General features: G+C 42.4%; 1 protein-coding gene across 1 annotated transcript in view; it reads left to right on the top strand.

Annotated features, from left to right (window-relative positions):
* Window positions 1-20564, top strand: part of RAB7A (RAB7A, member RAS oncogene family) — a 73996-nt gene that overhangs the window by 36293 nt on the left and 17139 nt on the right. The gene's annotated exons all lie outside the window — the stretch shown is intronic.

The raw sequence follows: 20564 nt of genomic DNA, 5'->3' as shown, positions 1-20564 counted from the left end.
TTACAGTTGTAGGGAAGGCATAGCACATGAATGGAGATAGGAAAATGGTAATAAGGCAGATGAAGGACTGCAGTATTTCCAATTTGAAAATGACTATATGTATGGGGGCAGATTGGGGAGGGGCAGAGGGAAAGATAGGCACTTCAATGCCATGTTTGAACAGTTTACGTTTAAAAGTATCAGCCAAACCCTGGCTGGTGTGGCTCAGTTGGTTGGGCATCATCCCATACACCCAAAGGTTGCCAGTTTGATTCCTTGTCAGGGCACATGTCCAGGTTGCAAGCTCGATCCCCAGTAGGGGGTGTGCAGGAGGCAGCTGATCAGTGTTTCACTCTCACGTTGATATTTCTCTCTATCCCTCCCTCTCTCTCTCTAAAAATCAATAAAAAAAATCTTAAAAAAGGAAAGTATCAGCCAAAGTGATATTTCACTGGATGATGCTAGAATAGGATAAGATTTGGTATCCAAATTATGAATGAGGACTAGCTTTGATGTTTGTTATAATTTATCTAAAGCAGCACATATTTAGAGATTGGTAGGACCAGGCCTGAAGTGCAAATGTTATGCTTAAACCTTCAAAGATTTGCTTCCTCAGCAGTGCCTTTAACACAGGTTAAAGTGTGGGAGCTGGTTCAGGAGATAGGATGGTGGAAGATAGTTTGTTCCTTTAGCCAGCCCTTCCATTGTGGGCTCGTCTTAGCAATTTATGAACAATTTGTCTTACTGGGTAAATGCCTGAGATGATCTAGGGTTGATATCAAAAGCTTTGTTATAATAGTTACGTGTAACTGTCTGTTTTACTAGCTATCTGCTTTCCAGTCTGCCATACCAAAAAGAAGGGAAATGGGCCCTGGTCTCTTATTAAAAGACTCTTAGCTCTTGGTTTGGTACCTGCATTTGGAAAGCTTGAAAACCGTGGGAGCATCACATCCAATCTATTGACCTGGACTTCAAAATCCTCTTAATAAGAATTCCCTCCCAAGGAGCTTGCTTCTTTATGAAAGTTGCCTTAGTATTTTCTCTCCGTAGATGAATGTGATACCTGAAACAAAGTATACACACACACACACACACAATGTCTTTACATTTTATAGAGCTCAACTGTTACCTCCCTTAAGCTTCGTTCCAGAGTTCAAACAACAGAATTTAAGTTTTAAGTTACCACCGTCTTTTTTCAGATGAGAAAATGGCCTGAAAGGACATGCTTAATGCCATAGAGTCGTGGGACCAGGACTCACACTCAGTATTCTCAGTTGGCAGGTTTCTTTAACCTTAATAGTGGTGAGAAGAATAGCAAGAATAGTATCTTCTATGTAAATTTTATTATTTAGTTTTGTTTAAGTGTGTCTTTTTTGTTCAGGTTTTTTTTTTGTGTTTTGTTTTTTTAAGAAAGAAGGATGCTTTGACTATTCCGTTTCTTTTGAAATGTAAATGTCCAGCTAGTGAATTTTCAAGCATTATCAGACTAAATAATGCTAGGTTATTAAGTAACAAATAATCTTAAAATGGCCGGAAACAATATAGGCTTATTTGCTGCTCATGCAGCATGTTCAGCATGGGTTTCCTGGAGCTCTGGGTCATTCTTACGCCAGCTGAAGGAGCGGCCACAATATGGAATATTGCTGGCTGTCTTGACAAGGTGAAAAACAACAACAACAAAAAACTATTGGTGAGTCTTAGTCCTATAGTTAAATGTCCTAGCCCAGAAATGACATGTCACTTCTGCTTACAACTCACTGGACAGAATGAGTCACATTGCACAAGAGACCAAGAAGTGTGATTCTACTATAGACTTGGAAAGCAGAGTTGGGAATATTTGGGGAAATGGTGCTAGTTTTATACTGGTTTGCTTTAATAGGTAATAACTGTTGCGGGGGGAGGGAATGCTTCCCCCAACAGTTACTGTAATTTTTAAAAATTTTTGTTTTAGTCGGCTGATACTTAAAATGCTAAAAAGAGATACCAAGCTACCCATCATCATCACTGATACATCACTTTCCTGTCCTAAGAAATCCATTCCTTGTATTTATTTTTAATTTTTAAATAATTCTTTATTGTTGAAAGTATTACGTATGTTCCCCTTTTTCCCCCCATTGGCCCCCTTCAGCCCGCCTCCACTGTGCCCCAGGCCCTCACCACCCCATTGTCCGAGGCCATGGGTCACATATATATACATACAAGGTTCTTGGTTGATTATTTCCCACCCACCTACCCACTCTCCCCTGCCTTCCCTCCGAGATTCCGCTTTCTGTTCCATGCTTCCATGTCTCTGGATCCACTCTGTTCATCAGTGTATTTTATTACTTAGATTCCACATATGAGTGAGATCATGTGATACTTGTCTTTCTCTGACTGACTTATTTCATTTAGCATGATACTCTCCAGGTTCCTCCATGCTGTCTCAAAGGGTAAGAGATTATTCTTTTTTACTGCTGCATAGTATTCCATAGAAATCCATTTCCTTTTTTGTCAGTATTTATTTTAATTTAATTTTTTATTGTTGAAAGTATTACATAGACATATGTCCCCTTTCCTCCCCATTGTCCTCTCCCAGCCTACCCCCCCCCCCCCCCGCCTGGTCCCCAGCCCTGGCTGTCACCCCCCACCCCCCATTGTTTGTATCCATTGGTTATGCTTATGTGCACACAAGTTCTTTGGTTGATCTCTCTTCACCCCCACACCCACCCTCCTACCCCCACCCCCGCCCCTGCCTTCCCTCTGAGGTTTGACAGTCTGTTCGATGATTCTGTTTCTCTCAGATCTGTTTTTGTTCATCAGTTTATGTTCCTTATATTCCATAAATGAGTGAGATCATGTGATACTTATCTCTCTCTGACTGGCTTATTTCACTTAGCATAATGCTCTCCAGGTCCATCCATGCCGAAATCCATTTCTTTTAAAGAATAAGTGTGATGCCGAAACCGGTTTGGCTCAGTGGATAGAGCGTCGGCCTGCGGACTGAAGGGTCCCGGGTTCAATTCCGGTCAAGGGCATGTACCTTGGTTGCGGGCACATCCTCAGTGGGAGGTGTGCGGGAGGCGGCTGATTGATGTTTCTCTCTCATCAATGTTTCTAGCTCTCTATCTTTCTCCCTTCCTCTCTGTGAAATATCAATAAAATATATTTAAAAAAAAAAAAGAATAAGTGTGATAAGCTTAGTTTATGTGACTTGAAATATCCTTTGCATGACTTAAGTTTAGGGCCTATTCCTTCCCTGTGTTAAAAAATAAATAAATTTTTAAAATCTTACTGGCTGGATTCAATTTTTCAGGAGTCAGGCAGCATCTCATTAGCAGATAGAAAGAAAGGAGCACTTAAGAGCAATACAAAATAAAAGACTTTTATAGGGAGGAGGGGGCAAGACAAAGAAGTTAACTAATAAAGTGGATTATTGGTGGTAAGGTAACCTTCCCTTATGGGATAGCAGGGGGTCTATCAAGCAGATTACCTCACAAGTTCTGAACAGGTAATTCCAGATTGACTAGTGTAAGATTCTGTTGCTTGGAGGAAGCTAAAACTGTAATTAAGTCAGGCATTAATTCTCGGTTTGGTGACGTGGGGCTTAGTGCAAGTGACTCCATTTTGGGTTTTTGTCTCTTTTTAACACCTGTCCACAGAACTCGGTGTTCCCTAACTTGTCTTCCTTGCTTTGGTCTTCTTTTGATGTATATCCCATATTGCCCTGAAATGCTTTACTTACCTTTTCCACACTATAGTTTATTCCCTGCTCCCTTCAGCTTGGTTTCTGCAAGTTCCTTTCATTTCTTAACTGATTGAGGTATCATCAGCTACATTTTATTTTATTGATTTTTTAAATATATTTTATTGATGTTTTTAATTTTATTTTTTTAAAATATATTTTTATTGATTTTTACAGAGAGGAAGGGAGAGGGATACAGAGTTAGAAACATTGATGAGAGAGAAACATCGATCAGCTGCCTCCTGCACACTTCCTACTGGGGATGTGCCTGCAACCAAGGTACATGCCCTTGACCGGAATCGAACCTGGGACCCTCCAGTCCCCAGGCCGATGCTCTATCCACTGAGCCAAACCGGCTAGGGCTATTTTATTGATTTTTTACAGAGAGGAAGGGAGAGGGATAGAGAGTTAGAAATATTAATCAGCTGCCTCCTGCACACCCCCTACTGGGGATGTGCCCACAACCAAGATACATGACCTTGATTGGAATCGAACCTGGGACCCTTCAGTCCATAGGCCGACGCTCTATCCACTGAGCCAAACCTGTTAGGGCTCATCAGCTCCATTTTAAAGCTTTTCCTGGCTGTTTCAGCTTGTACTATTCTTGCTTTCACTGAATCCTTGTAAATGCATTTTATTTATTTATTTATTTATTTATTTATTTATTTATTTATTTATTTTATATATATTTTTAAAATTGATTTCAGAGAGGAAGGGAGAGGAAAAAAAACACATCAATGATGAGAGAATCATTGATCAGCTGCTTCCTGCACGCCTCCTACTGGGGATTGAGCCTGCAACCCGGGCATGTGCCCTTGACCAGAATCGAACCTGAGACCCTCAGTCTGCAGGCTGTCACTCTAACCACTGAGCAAACCAGCTAAGGCTGAAACGCCTTTTTTTATTTTTATTTTTTAATATATTTTATTTATTTTTTACAAAGAGGAAGGGAGAGGGATAGAGTTAGAAACATTGATGAGAGAGAAACATCGATCAGCTGCATCCTGCACCCTGCCCACTGGGGATGTGCCTGCAACCAAGGTACATGCCCTTGACCGGAATCGAACCTGGGACCCTTGAGTCCGCAGGCCAACACTCTATCCACTGAGCCAAACCAGTTAGGGCATGAAACACCTTTTTATCTTGGCTAATATGAGGGTCATTGTCATTAGTCCTGGACTCCAATCTTACATCTGAATATTTTTATAAACCCAACTAGAGGCCTGGTGCACGAAATTCGTGAACGGGTGCAGTCCCTAGGCCTGGCCAGTGATCGAAGCACGAGTGTCTGGCATGGAAGGGCAGGTCCCAGCTGACCTCTGGGCCCTGAGCAGCACCTGGGTCCCTGGGCGCCCCGCTTACCATCCCCCTCCCCCCTCCCCCTCCCCCCTCCCCCCTCCCCCCCCCCCCCCCCGCCTGAGTCCCCACGCGGAGATATGGTGAGCATGGCCGGACGCCACAGGCCAGGGCGCATGGGCCTCTGGGCTGCCCAGCAGCACCGCACTGAAGCCAGGTGGGCAGCACATTCTCTCCCGGCCGGCCTCACAGGCCAGCTCCTGCGTGAACCCATGAGGAACTCGACTATCCCCTGCAGTCCCAGCAGCTGCAGCCCACCATGTTCCACGCCACCCCTGGTGGTCAGCACATGTCATAGTAAGCGGTCGAACTCCCAGTCAAACTCCCAGTTGAACAATTTGCATATTAGGCTTTTATTATATAGAATGACTGCCTATGAACTTCTGTTTTCTCATCTGTTAAGTGAACGATCCCCAGTTGGGGGTGTTCAGGAGGCAGCCGATCCATGATTCTCTGTCATCATTAATGTTTCTATCTCTCCCTCTCCCTCTCCCTCTCTGAAATCAATAAAATATAATTTTTAGAAAATGTTTGACTCTATTAATCTAAGAAGTGCAAATGAAACCAGTTGATCCTTATTTCTAGCTGCAGGTATACCTCGTATTATTGTGCCTCACAGATGTGTGTTTTTTTACACATTGAAAGCAAGATCCTATATAGCAAAAGGATAGACTCACTTTATTGAGACACTTGCTTTATTGCAGTGGTCTGTAATTGAACTCACAGTGTCTCTGAGGTATATCAGTATGATTAATAATGATCTGTGCTAATGATAGTTGGGGTATGATGAAATGAAAATACTAATTTATTGCTGGTAGGGAAAATTATTTATTCTGGAACTAATTTGTCAGTATATTTCAAGAATCTTCAAAATATCCATACTGTTTACCTGCATAGTAACACATTTGTGAGATTATATACATAGATTCATTTCATCAAATTAAAAGCAACTGAGTGCTTAATAAGGAAAGGAGTGTAATTATCCATATGCTGAAATATCATGCAATCTCAATGTTAATAGCATTGGAAGATATTTAAGTAGAGAAAAACAGACTGCAAAGTTATAAACAGTATAATCTCAACCATTTGCAGGAAACCTGTAAAGACCTATACCTTGATGCTAGTAGTGATTGCTCCTAGGAGATGGAATTGTGCGTGGCTTTTTTTTTTTTTCCCATTCCTTTGTACTTAGCTGAATTTTCTACAATTCAGTACTTTAATTGGAGGTGGTGAATGGGGGACAGGGCAGTACAAAAGTCTTTTTTTTTTTTTTTAATATATTTTTTATTGATTTCAGAGAGGAAGGGAGAGGGAGAGAGAGAGAATAACATCAGTGATGAGAGGATCATTGATTGGCTGCCTCCTGCCTCCTCCATGCCCCACACTGGGGATCGAACCCTGGCCTCCTGGTTCATAGGTTGACACTCAACCACTGAGCCATGCTGGCTGGGCCAAGAGTCATCTTTTTGGTTAAGATTTAGTTGTTCACATGGATGTCAAGTACAGCACAGGGATTATAATATAGTCAATAATAGTGTAATAACTGTGTATGGTGTCATAGTTACTGGAAATTTCAGGGAGAAACTTTGTAATTTTTTTAAAAAATAAATACTGCCCTAACCAGTTTGGCTCAGTGGATAGAGCGTCGGCCTGCGGACTGAAAGGTCCCGGGTTCGATTCCGGTCAAGGGCATTTACCTTGGTTGCAGGCACTTCCCCAGTAGGAGGTGTGCAGGAGGCAGCTGATCGATGTTTCTAACTCTCTATCCCTCTCCCTTCCTCTCTGTAAAAAAGCAATAAAATATATATTTTTTAAAATAAAGAAATACTGATACATGGAACAGATTGGAGGGTGCCAGAGGGGCAAGTGGTGGGGGTGATTGGATAAGGAAAATGAAGGGATTAAAGAACATAAATGCATGTCCCATGGACGTGGACAATAGTGTGGTGAAGGCCAGGGGAGGAGGACGCAGGGGCGGTGGGGGCGAGGTAGGCGGATGTGGGGAAATGGGGAAAGTCTGCAATAATGTCAACATAAAAAAATTTTAATATATGAAAAAAGAAAGATCTAGCTGTTATAGGTAGGCAACTTGGAAACAGAAAGAAGCAAGTAAAAATGTTAATAGCCTATAGAAAATCAGTTGGTTTAACTGTCCCAGTCTTATTGAAACTTTAACATTTACTCAGATATTTAGTGTCATCATTACAATTTTGTATCAGACACACAAGTAAATCAGAACAGTGATTATTGCCTCAGTCACCAGAGGGAACTTTTAAAAATGCCTAATGGAACCTGCTCCCTAGCCCTGGTAAATCAGAGTCCTTTCTGCGGTGAGAGCTGGTGGTATTGCAGAACAGCATGGTTAACTACTGGGCCTGCACGGATACCTGATAATTCCAGCTCTACCTTATTTGATTTGTGCTCTTGAATATAATAAACTCCTGGTTCAGTTTAATTCCCTGCATTTTACACTGTTACCTTTATGGCTTCACCTCCACTTGAGCCGTCATTGTGTTTCTGATCACCATGCAAAATTGTCCTGCTTACAGAAATTCAGACTTTGAAATGGCCCACTGATCCCCAACTTACTACTCTTCCCTGCTCTTCTTTTTCCCATGCTTTTGTTCTCAGCGTGCACACACACACCCCTTTGCATTGTCTGTCAGGCCTTTTCTGCCCTCACTAACCCTGCCCAGCCTAGATCCTTGAAAGGTATTTTCCCTGACCTTTTTTTTTTTTTTTTTTTAAATATATTTTTATTGATTTTTTACAGAGAGGAAGGGAAAGGGAGAGAGAGTTAGAAACATCGATCAGCCGCCTCCTGCACACCTCCCACTGGGGATGTGCCCGCAACCAAGGCACATGCCCTTGACTGGAATCGAACCCGGGACCCTTCAGTCCGCAGGCCGACGCTCTATCCACTGAGCCAAACCGGTTTCGGCTTCCCTGACCTTTTTACCTGCTTGGTGTTTCCTTATTGTGTCTGTCTAAATGGTCATTTGACCTTCTCTGCTTCAGAGGTGAGAAAAGTGATGATAACTCCAGGCTAGTGGAGAGAAACTCTACGTTTTGATAGATTACACAAGAAATGTACTTGAGGGAAAGAATCAATTCAACATATGGAATACTGTTAGTGTTTGTCACCAAAATGGCTGTTCTTCTAGGGCAGTGGTCGGCAAACTACGGCTCGCGAGCCACATGCAGCTCTTTGGCCCCTTGAGTGTGGCTCTTCCACAAAATACCACGGCCTGAGCGAGTCTATTTTGAAGAAGTGGCGTTAGAAGTAGTTTAAGTTTAAAAAATTTGGCTCTCAAAAGAAATTTCAATCGTCGTACTGTTGATATTTGGCTCTGTTGACTAATGAGTTTGCCGACCACTGTTCTAGGGAACTCTTTCTAAAGCACACTGATGAGATTTGGTTTGATAGCAGAAGAAAGAAAATGTGTTCTGAATATACCTTATTCTAGAAAGGTTTTAGAAGATGCTTATATATAATCAGATTAATGAATGTTACCTAAAATGTTCATTTCCAAGGTACTGCAGATTTTGTAATTAAAGAAAACACGGTAATTTCAAGAGAAACATCAAAAGTGCTTTATTCAAAGTAATGTCCATCGCTAGCTACACATTTCCTCCATCTTTCAGGTAATTTGTAGATACCGTCCAAATAGAACTTTTCTTGTTTTGAGGCAGACCATTCAGAAACCCAATTTTCCACTTCTTCGTACGTTTTGAAGTTCTGCTCAGAAAGTGTGTGCGCCATTGATCAGAACAAGTGGTAATCTGAAGGAGCGAGGTCTGGTGAATACAGCAGGTGCGTTAATACTTCCCAGGCACGATCTTTTTACGTGTCTATAACTGGTTTATAAGTGTGTGATGGTGCATCATCATGAAGCAAAATTACTTTGCCGTGTCTTTTTTTTTTTAATTTAATAAATCTTTATTGTTCAGATTATTACAATTGTTTCTCCTTTTTCCCCCCATAGCTCCCCTCCACCCGGTTCCCACCCCACCCTTTGCCCTTACCTCCCCCCACACTGTCCTCATCCATAGGTGTACGATTTTTGTCCAGTCTTTTCCTGCACCCCCCCATATCCCTTTCCCCCTGAGAATTATCAGTCCACTCCCTTTCTATGCCCCTGATTCTATTATATTCACCAGTTTATTCTGTTCCTCAGATTTTTAATTCACTTGATTTTTAGGTTCACTTGTTGATAGATACGTATTTGTTGTTCATAATATTTCTCTTTACTTTTTTCTTCTTCCTCTTCTTAAAGAATACCTTTCAGCATTTCATATAATTCTGGTTTGGTGGTGATGAACTCCTTTAGCTTTTTCTTATCTGTGAAGCTCTTTATCTGACCTTCAATTCTGAATGATAGCTTTGCTGGGTAGAGTAGTCTTGGTTGTAGGTTCTTGCTATTCATCACTTTGAATATTTCTTGCCACTCGCGTCTGGCCTGCATAGTTTCTGTTGAGAAATCAGCTGACAATTGTATGGGTGCTCCCTTGTAGGTAACTAACTGTTTTTCTCTTGCTGCTTTTAATATTCTCTTTTGTCTTTTGCTCTTGGCATTTTAATTATGAAGTGTCTTGTTGTGGTCCTCTTTGGATTCCTTTTGTTTGGGGTTCTGTGTGCTTCCTGGACTTGTAAGTCTATTTCTTTCACCAGGTGGGGGAAGTTTTCAGTCATTATTTCTTCAAACAGGTTTTCAGTGTCTTGCTCTCTCTCTTCTTCTGGCACCCCCATAATTCTGATGTTGGTACGCTTGAAGTTGTCCCAGAGGCTTCTTACACTATCTTCACCTTTTTGGATTCTTTTTTCTTTATTTTTGCTTTTCCGGTTGAGTGTTTTTTGCTTCTTTGTATTTCAAATCTTTGACTTGATTCTTGCATTCCTCTAGTCTGCTGTTGGGTCTCTTTATAATATTTTTTATTTCAGTCAGTGTATGTTTAATTTCTAGTTGGTCCTTTTTCATATCTTCGAGGGTCTTGTTATATTTATCGGCCTTTTCTAGGATATTCTTGAAAAGCCTTATAACCGTGGTTTTGAATTCTATATCCAGTCGTTTGTTTTCCTCCATTTCTTTCGTTTGTGATCTGTTTCTTCGTCTCCCCATTTTTCACTGCTTCCCTGAGTTGGTAGGGTAGGTTTGTGTGCTAGGTTTCCTATATGGCCCAGTGGGTCGGCCTCCCCAGTTAACCTGAGGTGGACACTCTTGGTGCACCCCTTTGTGGACTGTGTGTACAGCCTTGTTGTAGTTAAGTCTTGATTGTTGTTGGTATCACTGGGAGGAATTGACCTTCAGGCCAGTTGGCTGTGAGGATCAGCTGTGTCTACACTGGGAGATTTTCTGTGCTGGAGACAGCCTTATAGGATTAGCCTTGCCAGATAGCAAAGGCCTCTGTGCTCAGCTTGGAAGGGGCGGAGTCTCAGGGCAGAGCAGACAGTCTTGGCTTCCTGTCAGCCCTGCCCTTGCGCGTCTCCAGACCTTTGCCTTCCGTGGTTCCCGAGTTTCCGCCTTACAGTCCAGATTTCTCCCGTAAGAGCGTGGGTCCCCAGGGGCTCGCCTGGAACTGAGGTTCAGTGCAGTCAGAAGCCTCCGACTCCCCTCCACCAGGGACAGCCTGTGGTAACCTCCATAGTCAGTCCTTGTGTGCACTCGCGCCTCCAGACCCCTGCCGCCGCGGCTCCCCTGAGTCTCCCAAGTTTCTGAGTCTCCGTGTGCCTTTCTCTCCACCCGACAGTCCAAACTCCCTGTATGAGCCTGGGTCCACAGGGTTTCGCCCGGAACTGAGGTTCAGTGCAGTCGGAACTGGGGTTCAGTGCAGTCCGGGGCTTCCACCGCCCTTCCTCTCTGTGCGCGCGTGTCTCTGTACCTCAGCTCTTTGCCGCTCCTTCTCTGTGAGCTTTCCTCTTTCTTTCTAGCTGTAGAATTTCCACTCAACCAGCTTTCCTGTGGTTCTGGATGGTGTCCGTTCTGTCTTTTAGTTGTAGTTTGTAATTGTTGTGCGGGGCAGCAGTTTAGGTGCTTACCTATGCCGCCATCTTGGTTTTTTCACTTTGCCGTGTCTTCCGGCCCATTCTGGTCGTTTTATGATCAAAGCATGGTTCAAATTGATTATTTGTTGTCATTAGCGATCAGTATTAACTGTTTCACCTGGTTTTAGAAGCTCATAATACCACACCTTCCTGATCCCACCAAACGCAGAGCATTGTCTTCTTTCAGAAGTGATTTGGCCTTGTAGTCGATGTTGATGGTTGACCTGGATCAACCCATGATTTTGTGCGTTTGGGATTCTCAAAATAAATCCACTTTTCATCGCCAGTCACAATTCGATGCAAAAAAGACTTTCTTTTGTGCCATTGAAGCAACATTTTAATGATGACTTTTCTGTTTTCCATTTGTCTTTCGTTCAGTTGATGTGGCACCCATTTTCCTTTCTTTAAAATCTTTCCCATTGCTTGTAAACTATCGGTAATTGTTTGCTGAGCAACATTTGATCTTTCTGCAAGCTGTTTTTGAGTTTGACATGCATCTTCATCCAATAATGCTTGTAATTGTTGGTCTTCAAACTTTTTTAGTTGACCTGGATGTTCTTTGTCTTTCACATTGAAATCATCACTTATAAAGCATTTAAACCAGCGTTCACAAGTATCTTGAGATGGAGCATGTTCACCATAAGATTCCTGAAGTATACGATAACTTTCAGCATCACTTTTCTTCAAAATAAAGTAATGAATTAAAACTTCCCGCAAATGCTCTTTTTTGGCACGAAATTCGACATTTTTTTTTTAAATATATTTTATTGATATTTTACAGAGAGGAAGGGAGAGGGATAGAGAGCTAGAAACATCAATGAGAGAGAAACATCGATCAGCTGCCTCCTGCACACCCCCTACTGGGGATGTGCCCGCAACCAAGGTACATGCCCTTGACTGGAATCGAACCCGGGACCCCTCAGTCCGCAGGCCGATGCTCTATCCACTGAGCCAAACCGATTTTGGCAACATTTTTAAGCATAAAAAGATCTATGATGTTAACACTTTCAGCAAATTTGACATATGAAGTTTTGAAGCTTGTCAATACAACAAAATAGCATACATATCAAATTGCATATATATCAATACTAGAGGCCTGGTGCATGAAAATTCATGCACTGGAGCAGGGGGTCCCTCAGCCCAGCCTGCCCCCTCTCACAGTCCAGGAGCCCTCAGGGGCTGGAGGCGACCCGGCGATCAGGGGAAGGCGACGCCCCCATCACACCTCTACTGCTGCCACTGCCGGCAGCGCAAGCCTCAGCCAGCCCTGGTTACCTGAGCCTCAGGCGGCCCTGGGCAGCTGGGGGGCTGAGGGGACTGGGGGACTCTGGAGGCAGGAGCACAGAGCAGCCGGGTCCGAATGGGGGTGGGCCCGGCTATGCCGCGCGCCTGCCTCCCTGGCAGGGCTGAGGGGACTGGGTGCTGCCATCTTGTGGCTGTGGGTGCCATCTTTGATGGAGTGACAGTCAATTAGCATATTCCCTCCTTATTGGCTGTGGGCGCCACCATCTTTGTAAGGGTGTGGCAGTCAATTAGCATATTCCCTCTTTATTAGATAGGATATGTTTTACTCCATCTATTGAAAAAAATTCACATTAACCAGTACACCTGGTATATAACAACTTATTCTGCTCTGCCTGATTCATTTTCTCCTGTAAAAATAAGTTGTCTATATATTAGGGAACTGTTTTTGCAATTACAAATTTCTATAGGTTGTTAAAAAGTAATTACAATATTTAGAAATCCATGAAGATGGTGATGGAGATGGGTTACAGTAAGCAAAAAAACTACCAGTGGAGATTTTAATGACTGTGGCTTGGGTAGCTTCTTGTGGCAAAAGTTGTGTACAAGTTTTGTTTTGTTTTTTTTATTAGCTTTTTTTTCTAGAAACAAGTGTCCCATTCTTGATCCTGGAGAGCATTAAGTACAAAACACATCTCTCTCTCTCTCTTTTAGTATATTTTATTGATTTTTCACAGAGAGGCAGGGAGAGGGATAGAGAGTCAGAAACATCGATGAGAGAGAAACATCCATCAGCTGCCTCCTGCACACCTCCTACTGGGGATGTGCCTGCAACCAAGGTACATGCCCTTGACCGGAATCGAACCTGGGACCCTTCGCTCCACAGGCCGACACTCTTATCCACTGAGCCAAACTAGTTAAGGCCAAAAACATATCTCTTAACCTTTATCAGTTTAAAACCATTTATGTCCTAGTGAAACCAGATGTGTGATTTCTTTGGATCAACTATTGATCGACATTTGCAACAACCCCCAAATATTTAGCAAGCCCTAAGTGAAAATGTGAGAGAGATAAAATACTAGATTGCGTGCTGAGGCTTTGCGACTGCTATAGTGGGGACACATGGGACTTGCACACTGCATCCTCAGGTCGTTTCTGGGATTACTCCCACTGGGATTTGCAGACGAGGAAAGGCTCCCTGCAGCCTGTGTAAGCAAAAAGGCAAATGGAACAAACATGAAATCTGTCATTCAGGACTAGGGAGTTTCTTCTTTCTTTCTTTCTTTCTTTCTTTCTTTCTTTCTTTCTTTCTTTCTTTCTTTCTTTCAGATATTATTAATAATACTGAGTACACTAGTGAAACTCACTAAACCAAGTTATAGAAATCCCTTTTCCCATCCTCAAAATTAATGACTTTCTTAAATATTCTTCAAGAATTTCTTTGTAAAGCTTCCATTCTTCTATTTATCCTTTCCCTTAATTTACCCTTCTTTGGATTTGAAATTTGCCCCAAGTGTGATATTCTGATCTCTAGTCCAAAATGTGATACCAGACCTTGGGATGAGACTCTTAAACCTTGGTCAAGGCAGTCTCTTGGGAGGAAGATGGTAGTTTAACAGGTAGTTTGGAATATAAACTCATACCTCTTTATAGTGCTTTGCAGATATTGTGGGGAGGGGTGTTTGTTTGTTACAAATTTAAGGTTTGTGGTAACCATGTTTTGAGCAAATCTATTAGTGCCATTTTTCCAACATTTACTTGCTTCATGTCTCTGTTAATTTTGATAATTCTCTCAATATTTCAAAATTGTTCATTATTAATATACTAGAGGCCTGGTGCACAAAATTTGTGCACTGGGGGGGGGGGTGTCCCTCAGCCCAGCCTGTGCCCTCTCACACTCCAGGAGCCCTCGGGGGATGTCTGACTGATGGGGAGCGGACCTAAGCCGGCAGTCAGATAGCCTTAGTGCTGCTGTGGAGGTGGGAGAAGCTCCTGCAACTGCGCTGCACTCACCAACTGTGAGCCTGGCTTCTGGCTGAGTGGCACTCTCCCTGTAGGTGTACACTGACCATCAGGGGGCAGCTCCTGCATTGAGTGTCTGCCCCCTGGTGATCAGTGTGAATCATAGCAACCAGTCGTTCCACCGTTTGGTCGATTTGCATATTAGCCTTTTATTATATAGGATTTATTATAGTGATCTGTGATGTTAATATTGTAATTGTTTGGGGTAGGGTACCACAAAACATGCCCATATAAATAAGAGGGTGAATGCAATCGGTAAACATTGTGTGTATTCTTACTATTCCAGCAATCAGTCATCCCCACCTTTCCCTCTCCTTGGGCCTCCCTATTCCCTAAGATGCAACAGTATTGAAATTCGCCAATTAATAATTCTACAATGGCCTCTAAGTGTTCAAGTAAAAGGAAGTGTCACATGTCTCCTACTTTTAATCAAAAGCTAGAAATAATTAAGCTCAGCGAGGAAGGCATGTTTGAAAGCTGAGATAAGTCGAAAGTTCACCCTCTTGCGCCAGTTAACTTAGTTGTGAATGCACACAAGAAAAGTTCTTGAAGATTAAAAGTGGTATTCTAGTGACCACAAGAATGATAAGAAGACCAAACAGACTTATTGCTGATGTGGCAAAAGTTTTAGTGGTCTGGTTGGAAGATTAAACCAGCTGCAGCATTTCCTTAAGACAAAGTCTAGCCCAGCTGGTGTGGCTCAGTGGTTGAGTGTCAACCTATGAACCAGGAGGTCATGGTTCAATTCCCAGTCAGGGCACACGCCAGGGTTGCATACTCGATCCCCAGTGGGGGTTGTGCAGGAGGCGGCCTATCAGTGAAATCTCTCCCTCTCCCTTCCTCTCAAATAAATAAAAAGATAGATATTTTTAAAAAGACAAAGACTAATTCAAAACAATTCCATAAAGACTAAGAGAGGTGAGGAAACTGCAGAAGAAAAGTTTGAAGCCAGCCGAGGTTAGTCAGTGAGGTTTAAGAAAAGAAGCCATTTTCTTAACATAGAAGTGTAAGGTGAAGCAGCAAGTGCTGATGTAGAAGCTGCAGCAAGTTATCCAGAATATCTAGCTAAAATAATGAAGGTGGCTACACGAAACAGATTTTCTCTGCAGATGAAACAGTCTTATATTGGAAGAAGATACCATCTAGGACCTTCATAGCAAGAGGAGAAGTCAGTGCCTCAAAGGACAGCCTGACTGTTGTTGGGGGTTAATGCAGCTAATGATGTAAATTTGAAGCCAGTGCCCACTTAAACTTGCAAAAATCCTAGGGCCCTTAAGAATTATGCTAAATCTACTCTGCCTGTCTTCTATAAATGGAACAAAAAAACCTGGATGATAGCACATCTGTTTGCAATATAGTTTACTGAATATTTTAAGCCCAGTGTTGAGACCTACTGTTCAGAAAAAAGATTGCTTTCTAAATATTACTTCTCATTGACAATGCAGCTGGTCATCCAAGAGATGTATGAGATTAATGTTTTCATGTCTGCTAACATATCATCCATTCTGCAGCACATGGACCAAGGAGTAATTTTATTTTATTTTTTTTTATTTTATTTTAAATATATTTTATTGATATTTCACAGAGAGGAAGGGACAGGGATAGAGAGCCAGAAACATCGATGAGAGAGAAACATCGATCAGCTGCCTCCTGCACACCTCCCACTGGGGATGTGCTCGCAACCAAGGCACATGCCCTTGACCGGAATCGAACCTGGGACCTCCCAGTCCACAGGCCGACGCTCCATCCACTGAGCCAAACCGGCCAGGGCCCAAGGAGTAATTTTAACTTTCAAGTCTTAGATAGTAATTCTTCTGGTGGATATGAGCAAAGTAAATTGAAAACCTTCTGGAAAGGAGTCACCATTCTAGATTTCATTAAGAACATTCATGATTCATGAGAAGAGTCAAAATATAAACATTAACCGGAATTTGGAAGAAGCTGATTCCAACCCTTATGGATGACTTTGAGGGGTTCAAGACCCCACCCAGTCCAGGAAGTAATTGTAAATGTGGTGGAAACAGCAAGAGAGCTAGAGTTACATTGGAGTCTGAAGGTGGGACTGATTCTGCAATCTCATGATAAAACTTGAATGGATGAGGAGTTGCTTCTTATGGATCAGCAAGGAAAGTGGTTTCTTGAGATGGAATGTACTCTTGGTGAAGATGCCGTGGAGAGTGTTGAAATGACAACAAGGGGTTTTGAATATTACATACACTTAGTTGATAAAGCAGTGGCAGGGTTTCAGAGGACTGACTCCACAGAAAGAAGTTCTACTGTGGGTAAAATACTACCAAACACCATCGCATGTTACAGAGAAACCGTGAAAGGAAGAGTCAGTCGGGGATCCTTTCCCCCTCCCCACGTGGGAATCCATTCTGTGGGAATCTTTCTCTCTCCACACGTGGGAGTCTGTACTTGTTCCACCTTTACTATAAAAAAAGGGGGGAGGGAATCAATCAATGCAGCAAATTTTATTACTGTCCTCTTTTAAGAAATTGCCACAGCTACCCCAGCCTTCAGCAACTGCCACCCTGATCAGTCGTCAGCCATCAACACTGAGGCAAGACCTTCCGTCAGCAAAAAGATTATGACTCACTGAAGGCTCAAATGTTGAATTTTTTTTTTAGCAATAAAACATTTTTAATTAAGGTATATACATTATTTTTAGACAATGTTATTGCACACTTCTAGACTACAGTATATTGAGAACAACTTTTATATTTATTGGTAAACAAAAAAACTTGGTGTGACTCCCATTATTGCGATATTTGCTGTATTGTGATATGCAATATTCTGATGTATTCTGTTAGGAGAAACAAAAAACAACAACACCTAGTTATAGTGGAAGCCTAGAGTAAATGGGCTTCTCACAACTCCCCCTCATCTTACACTACCTTCTAACTAGCACAAGTGGGAGCTTTATAGACAAATACTGGGGGTCTTCATAGACCAGCCATGGGTATGAGGCTTTGGGCACTGAGACAGCTTAAACCTCGAGGTATGGGTAATGGGGCCTGGTTTAAGTGCATAGTAAATTGCCTCTAGTCTAGTCCCGTTCCCACATTGTTTCTGAAGCCACGGAAATGCCACTTTTCAGTAGCATAGTGCTTGTTATCTAACCATGTTTGTGGAGCTGTGGTTAGGTCTCATATTTCCTTTCAGTTTGTGGTCTTTGGTATAGTATCACCTGTTGAAAGAGAACAGTTGACAGTCAAGCATCTGGAAACAGCAGAGTGTAGCTTAAATACCTTGCCTATTATCTATGACATACTGGTTCTCTCATTACCTCTGTAATTTATTCGTCTCTGTATTTTACACACATTAAAATGATAGCAGTCAACATTTATTAGCCACTATATTTTAGTCACTGTCCTGTGCATTTTACTCATTCAGGCCTCACATCATCCTTAGGACATAAAAACCATTATTCCTATGTCCCTATCCCCATGGTCGGCAAACTGCGGCTCGCAAGCCACATGCAGCTCTTTGGCCCCTTGAGTGTGGCTCTTCCACAAAATACCACGGCCTGGGCGAATCTATTTTGAAGAAGTGGTGTTAGAAGAAGTTTAAGTTTAAAAAATTTGGCTCTCAAAAGAAATTTCAATCATTGTACTGTTGATATTTGGCTCTGTTGACTAATGAGTTTGCCGACCACTGCCCTATCCCAACAGAGATATTAGTGACTTGCCTAAGGTCACACAGCTAACAGGTAGCAAAGCCAAGATAAAAATTTCAGTAGTCTGGGATCAGAATTTCATGCTTAAGTCACTCCCGCTGCAGGTAGAACTATCAGCCTCATCCTTAAGGAAGCTAGGTGGTTAAAGATGAAACTAAAGAAAATTTTCTGAGACCCATTCTTGACTGTTTTGTTTTCCCAAGCTATAGAGCAGTGGTCGGCAAACTCATTAGTCAACAGAGCCAAATATCAACAGTACAACGATTGAAATTTCTTTTGAGAGCCAAATTTTTTAAACTTCTTCTAACGCCACTTCTTCAAAATAGACTCGCCCAGGCTGTGGTATTTTGTGGAAGAGCCACACTCAAGGGGCCAAAAAACCGCATGTGGCTCGCGTGCCACAGTTTGCCGACCACTGCTATAGAGGAATAACACCTGGCTGTTTTGGACCTACTTCCTTACCTATTGGTTTATGTAGAAACACTTATTTTTCCCAGCTCTGCTGAAGGCAGGAGTAGGATGTCACTTTGTTACTCATAGTCTCTTAGGTATTTCTGGATAATGGACCAAAGCTAGGGATTCTGGACCGAAGCTAGGGATTCTCAGAAGGAGTAAGATGGCATTTTTTAGGGCACTCACATTCAGTGTTGAATTCCGGATTCTAGAGGTGAACACAGGACTCATACTTGAGATTCCAACTGTCTGAGGAGCAGTGCTCGTCTAACAGTCTTTAGGTAAGTTGCTCATGCCTAGGACTCCTACTTCTCTGAAAGTCACTGCGTCATGCTCTGGGGACTGAGAGGTAATTAAGACAGGAGCCCTGTCTTGATAAATAAAATAAGACATGGTGTGGTCAGTTGTGGAAGAGGGTTAAGCAAAGATTACCTATCTGTTGTAGGGTATAGGAGGGCTGCCTGAAAGGTTTTCTGGAAAAAGTTGGTTCCAAAAGCCTCAAAGTCAAGTATTATTCATGTACTCCTATTTGATAATAATTCTCTACTTGGCACTGGAGGTACAGTGGGGAATAAAACTGTCTTCAAGGAGATTATTAAAAGAGGGAGAAGACAGACAAAATGATACATAAAAATGTCAAGTAGCCCTACTCAGTTTCTCAGTGTTTAGAGCAGCCGTGGGCAAACTACGGCCCACGGGCCGAATCTGGCCCGTTCGGCTGTTCTATCCGGCCCACGGAGCTGAAAGAGCGGAGGGTTCTCTTGCTCTCCCCTCAACTTCTTTACTTTGAATTTATATTAGTTCACACAAACACTCCATCCATGCTTTTGTTCCGGCCCTCCGGTCCAGTTTAAGATCCCATTGTGGCCCTCAAGTCAAAAAGTTTGCCCACCAGCCAAAACCGGTTTGGCTCAGTGGATAGAGCGTTGGCCTGTGGACTGAAAGGTCCCAGGTTTGATTCCGGTCAAGGGCATGTAACTTGGTTGCGGGCACATCCCCAGTAGGAGGTGTGCAGGAGGCAGCTGATCGATGTTTCTCTCTCATCGATGTTTCTGACTATCTATCCCTCTTCCTTCCTCTCTGTAAAAAAATCAATAAAATATATTAAAAAAAAAAAAAAAGTTTGCCCACCCCTGGTTTAGAGCGTTGGCCTTCGGACTGAAGGGTTGCAGGTTCAATTTCTGTCAAGAGCATGTAGCCCGGTTGCAGGCTCAATTCCAGTGATTGGAGCGCATGCAGGTGCAAGCACAACCAGTTAATGTGTCTCTCTCACATCGATGTTTCTCTCTCTCAACCACCCTTTCATTCTCTAAAAAAAAAAAAAAATCAGTGGGAAAAATATCCTCAGGTGAGGATTAACAAACAAACAGAAAAAAGTCAAGTAGCGGTAATGCTCTGAAGAAAAATAAGGCAGAATAAAGGAATAGAAAGCAAATAGGGGAGCGTGTGCTTCTTTAGATAAAGGGATCACCTTTCTGAGGAAGGCATATCTGAGCAGAGACCTGAAGGAAGTAGGATGTAGCTCAGTAAGTTGGAACATTAATCCAGTGATTTCCAACGCATTTTCTGAAATATGCAATACTTGACTATTTAGTCAGGGGCACTGCCCACTTTTCCCTTAGATTTTTATTGCCAAATAAAAATATGACAATGGCCAACACAACGATAGCAATCTGGTGTGAATGAATAAAAATTACACCTATTTTTTGTCACATCAGCAAAAAATATATTTTTGGTGTGCCGCAGAATTTTAGTGATTAGTTTATGTGCACTGTGAGATGAAAAAGGTTGTAAATTTCTGCATTAATCCAAATTGATCCCACATCCAAGCGGGACAATCCATTCTCAGACTACTCCACAGGGGCAGGATGACCCTGCCTTGTGCCTTTGCTTAACTTTGGGGTCCAGAGTTCTAATGACTGATACTGCTCTCTATAATAGTCCCTAGATAGTAGGAGAAATGGCCAACAGGAGAGTTGAGGGCACAGTTCTCCTGGGGCACTTAGGTGTTTGTGCCAAGGAAAGTGATTCACCTTGGTGTTTCCATCCACTTACAGTGCTTTCTTCTT

The sequence above is a fragment of the Plecotus auritus genome (assembly GCF_963455305.1).
Source record: "Plecotus auritus genome assembly, chromosome: 8".
Taxonomy (NCBI): domain Eukaryota; kingdom Metazoa; phylum Chordata; class Mammalia; order Chiroptera; family Vespertilionidae; genus Plecotus; species Plecotus auritus.
Note: the sequence above shows the minus strand (reverse complement) of the source record. Positions and strands in the feature narration are given on the sequence as shown.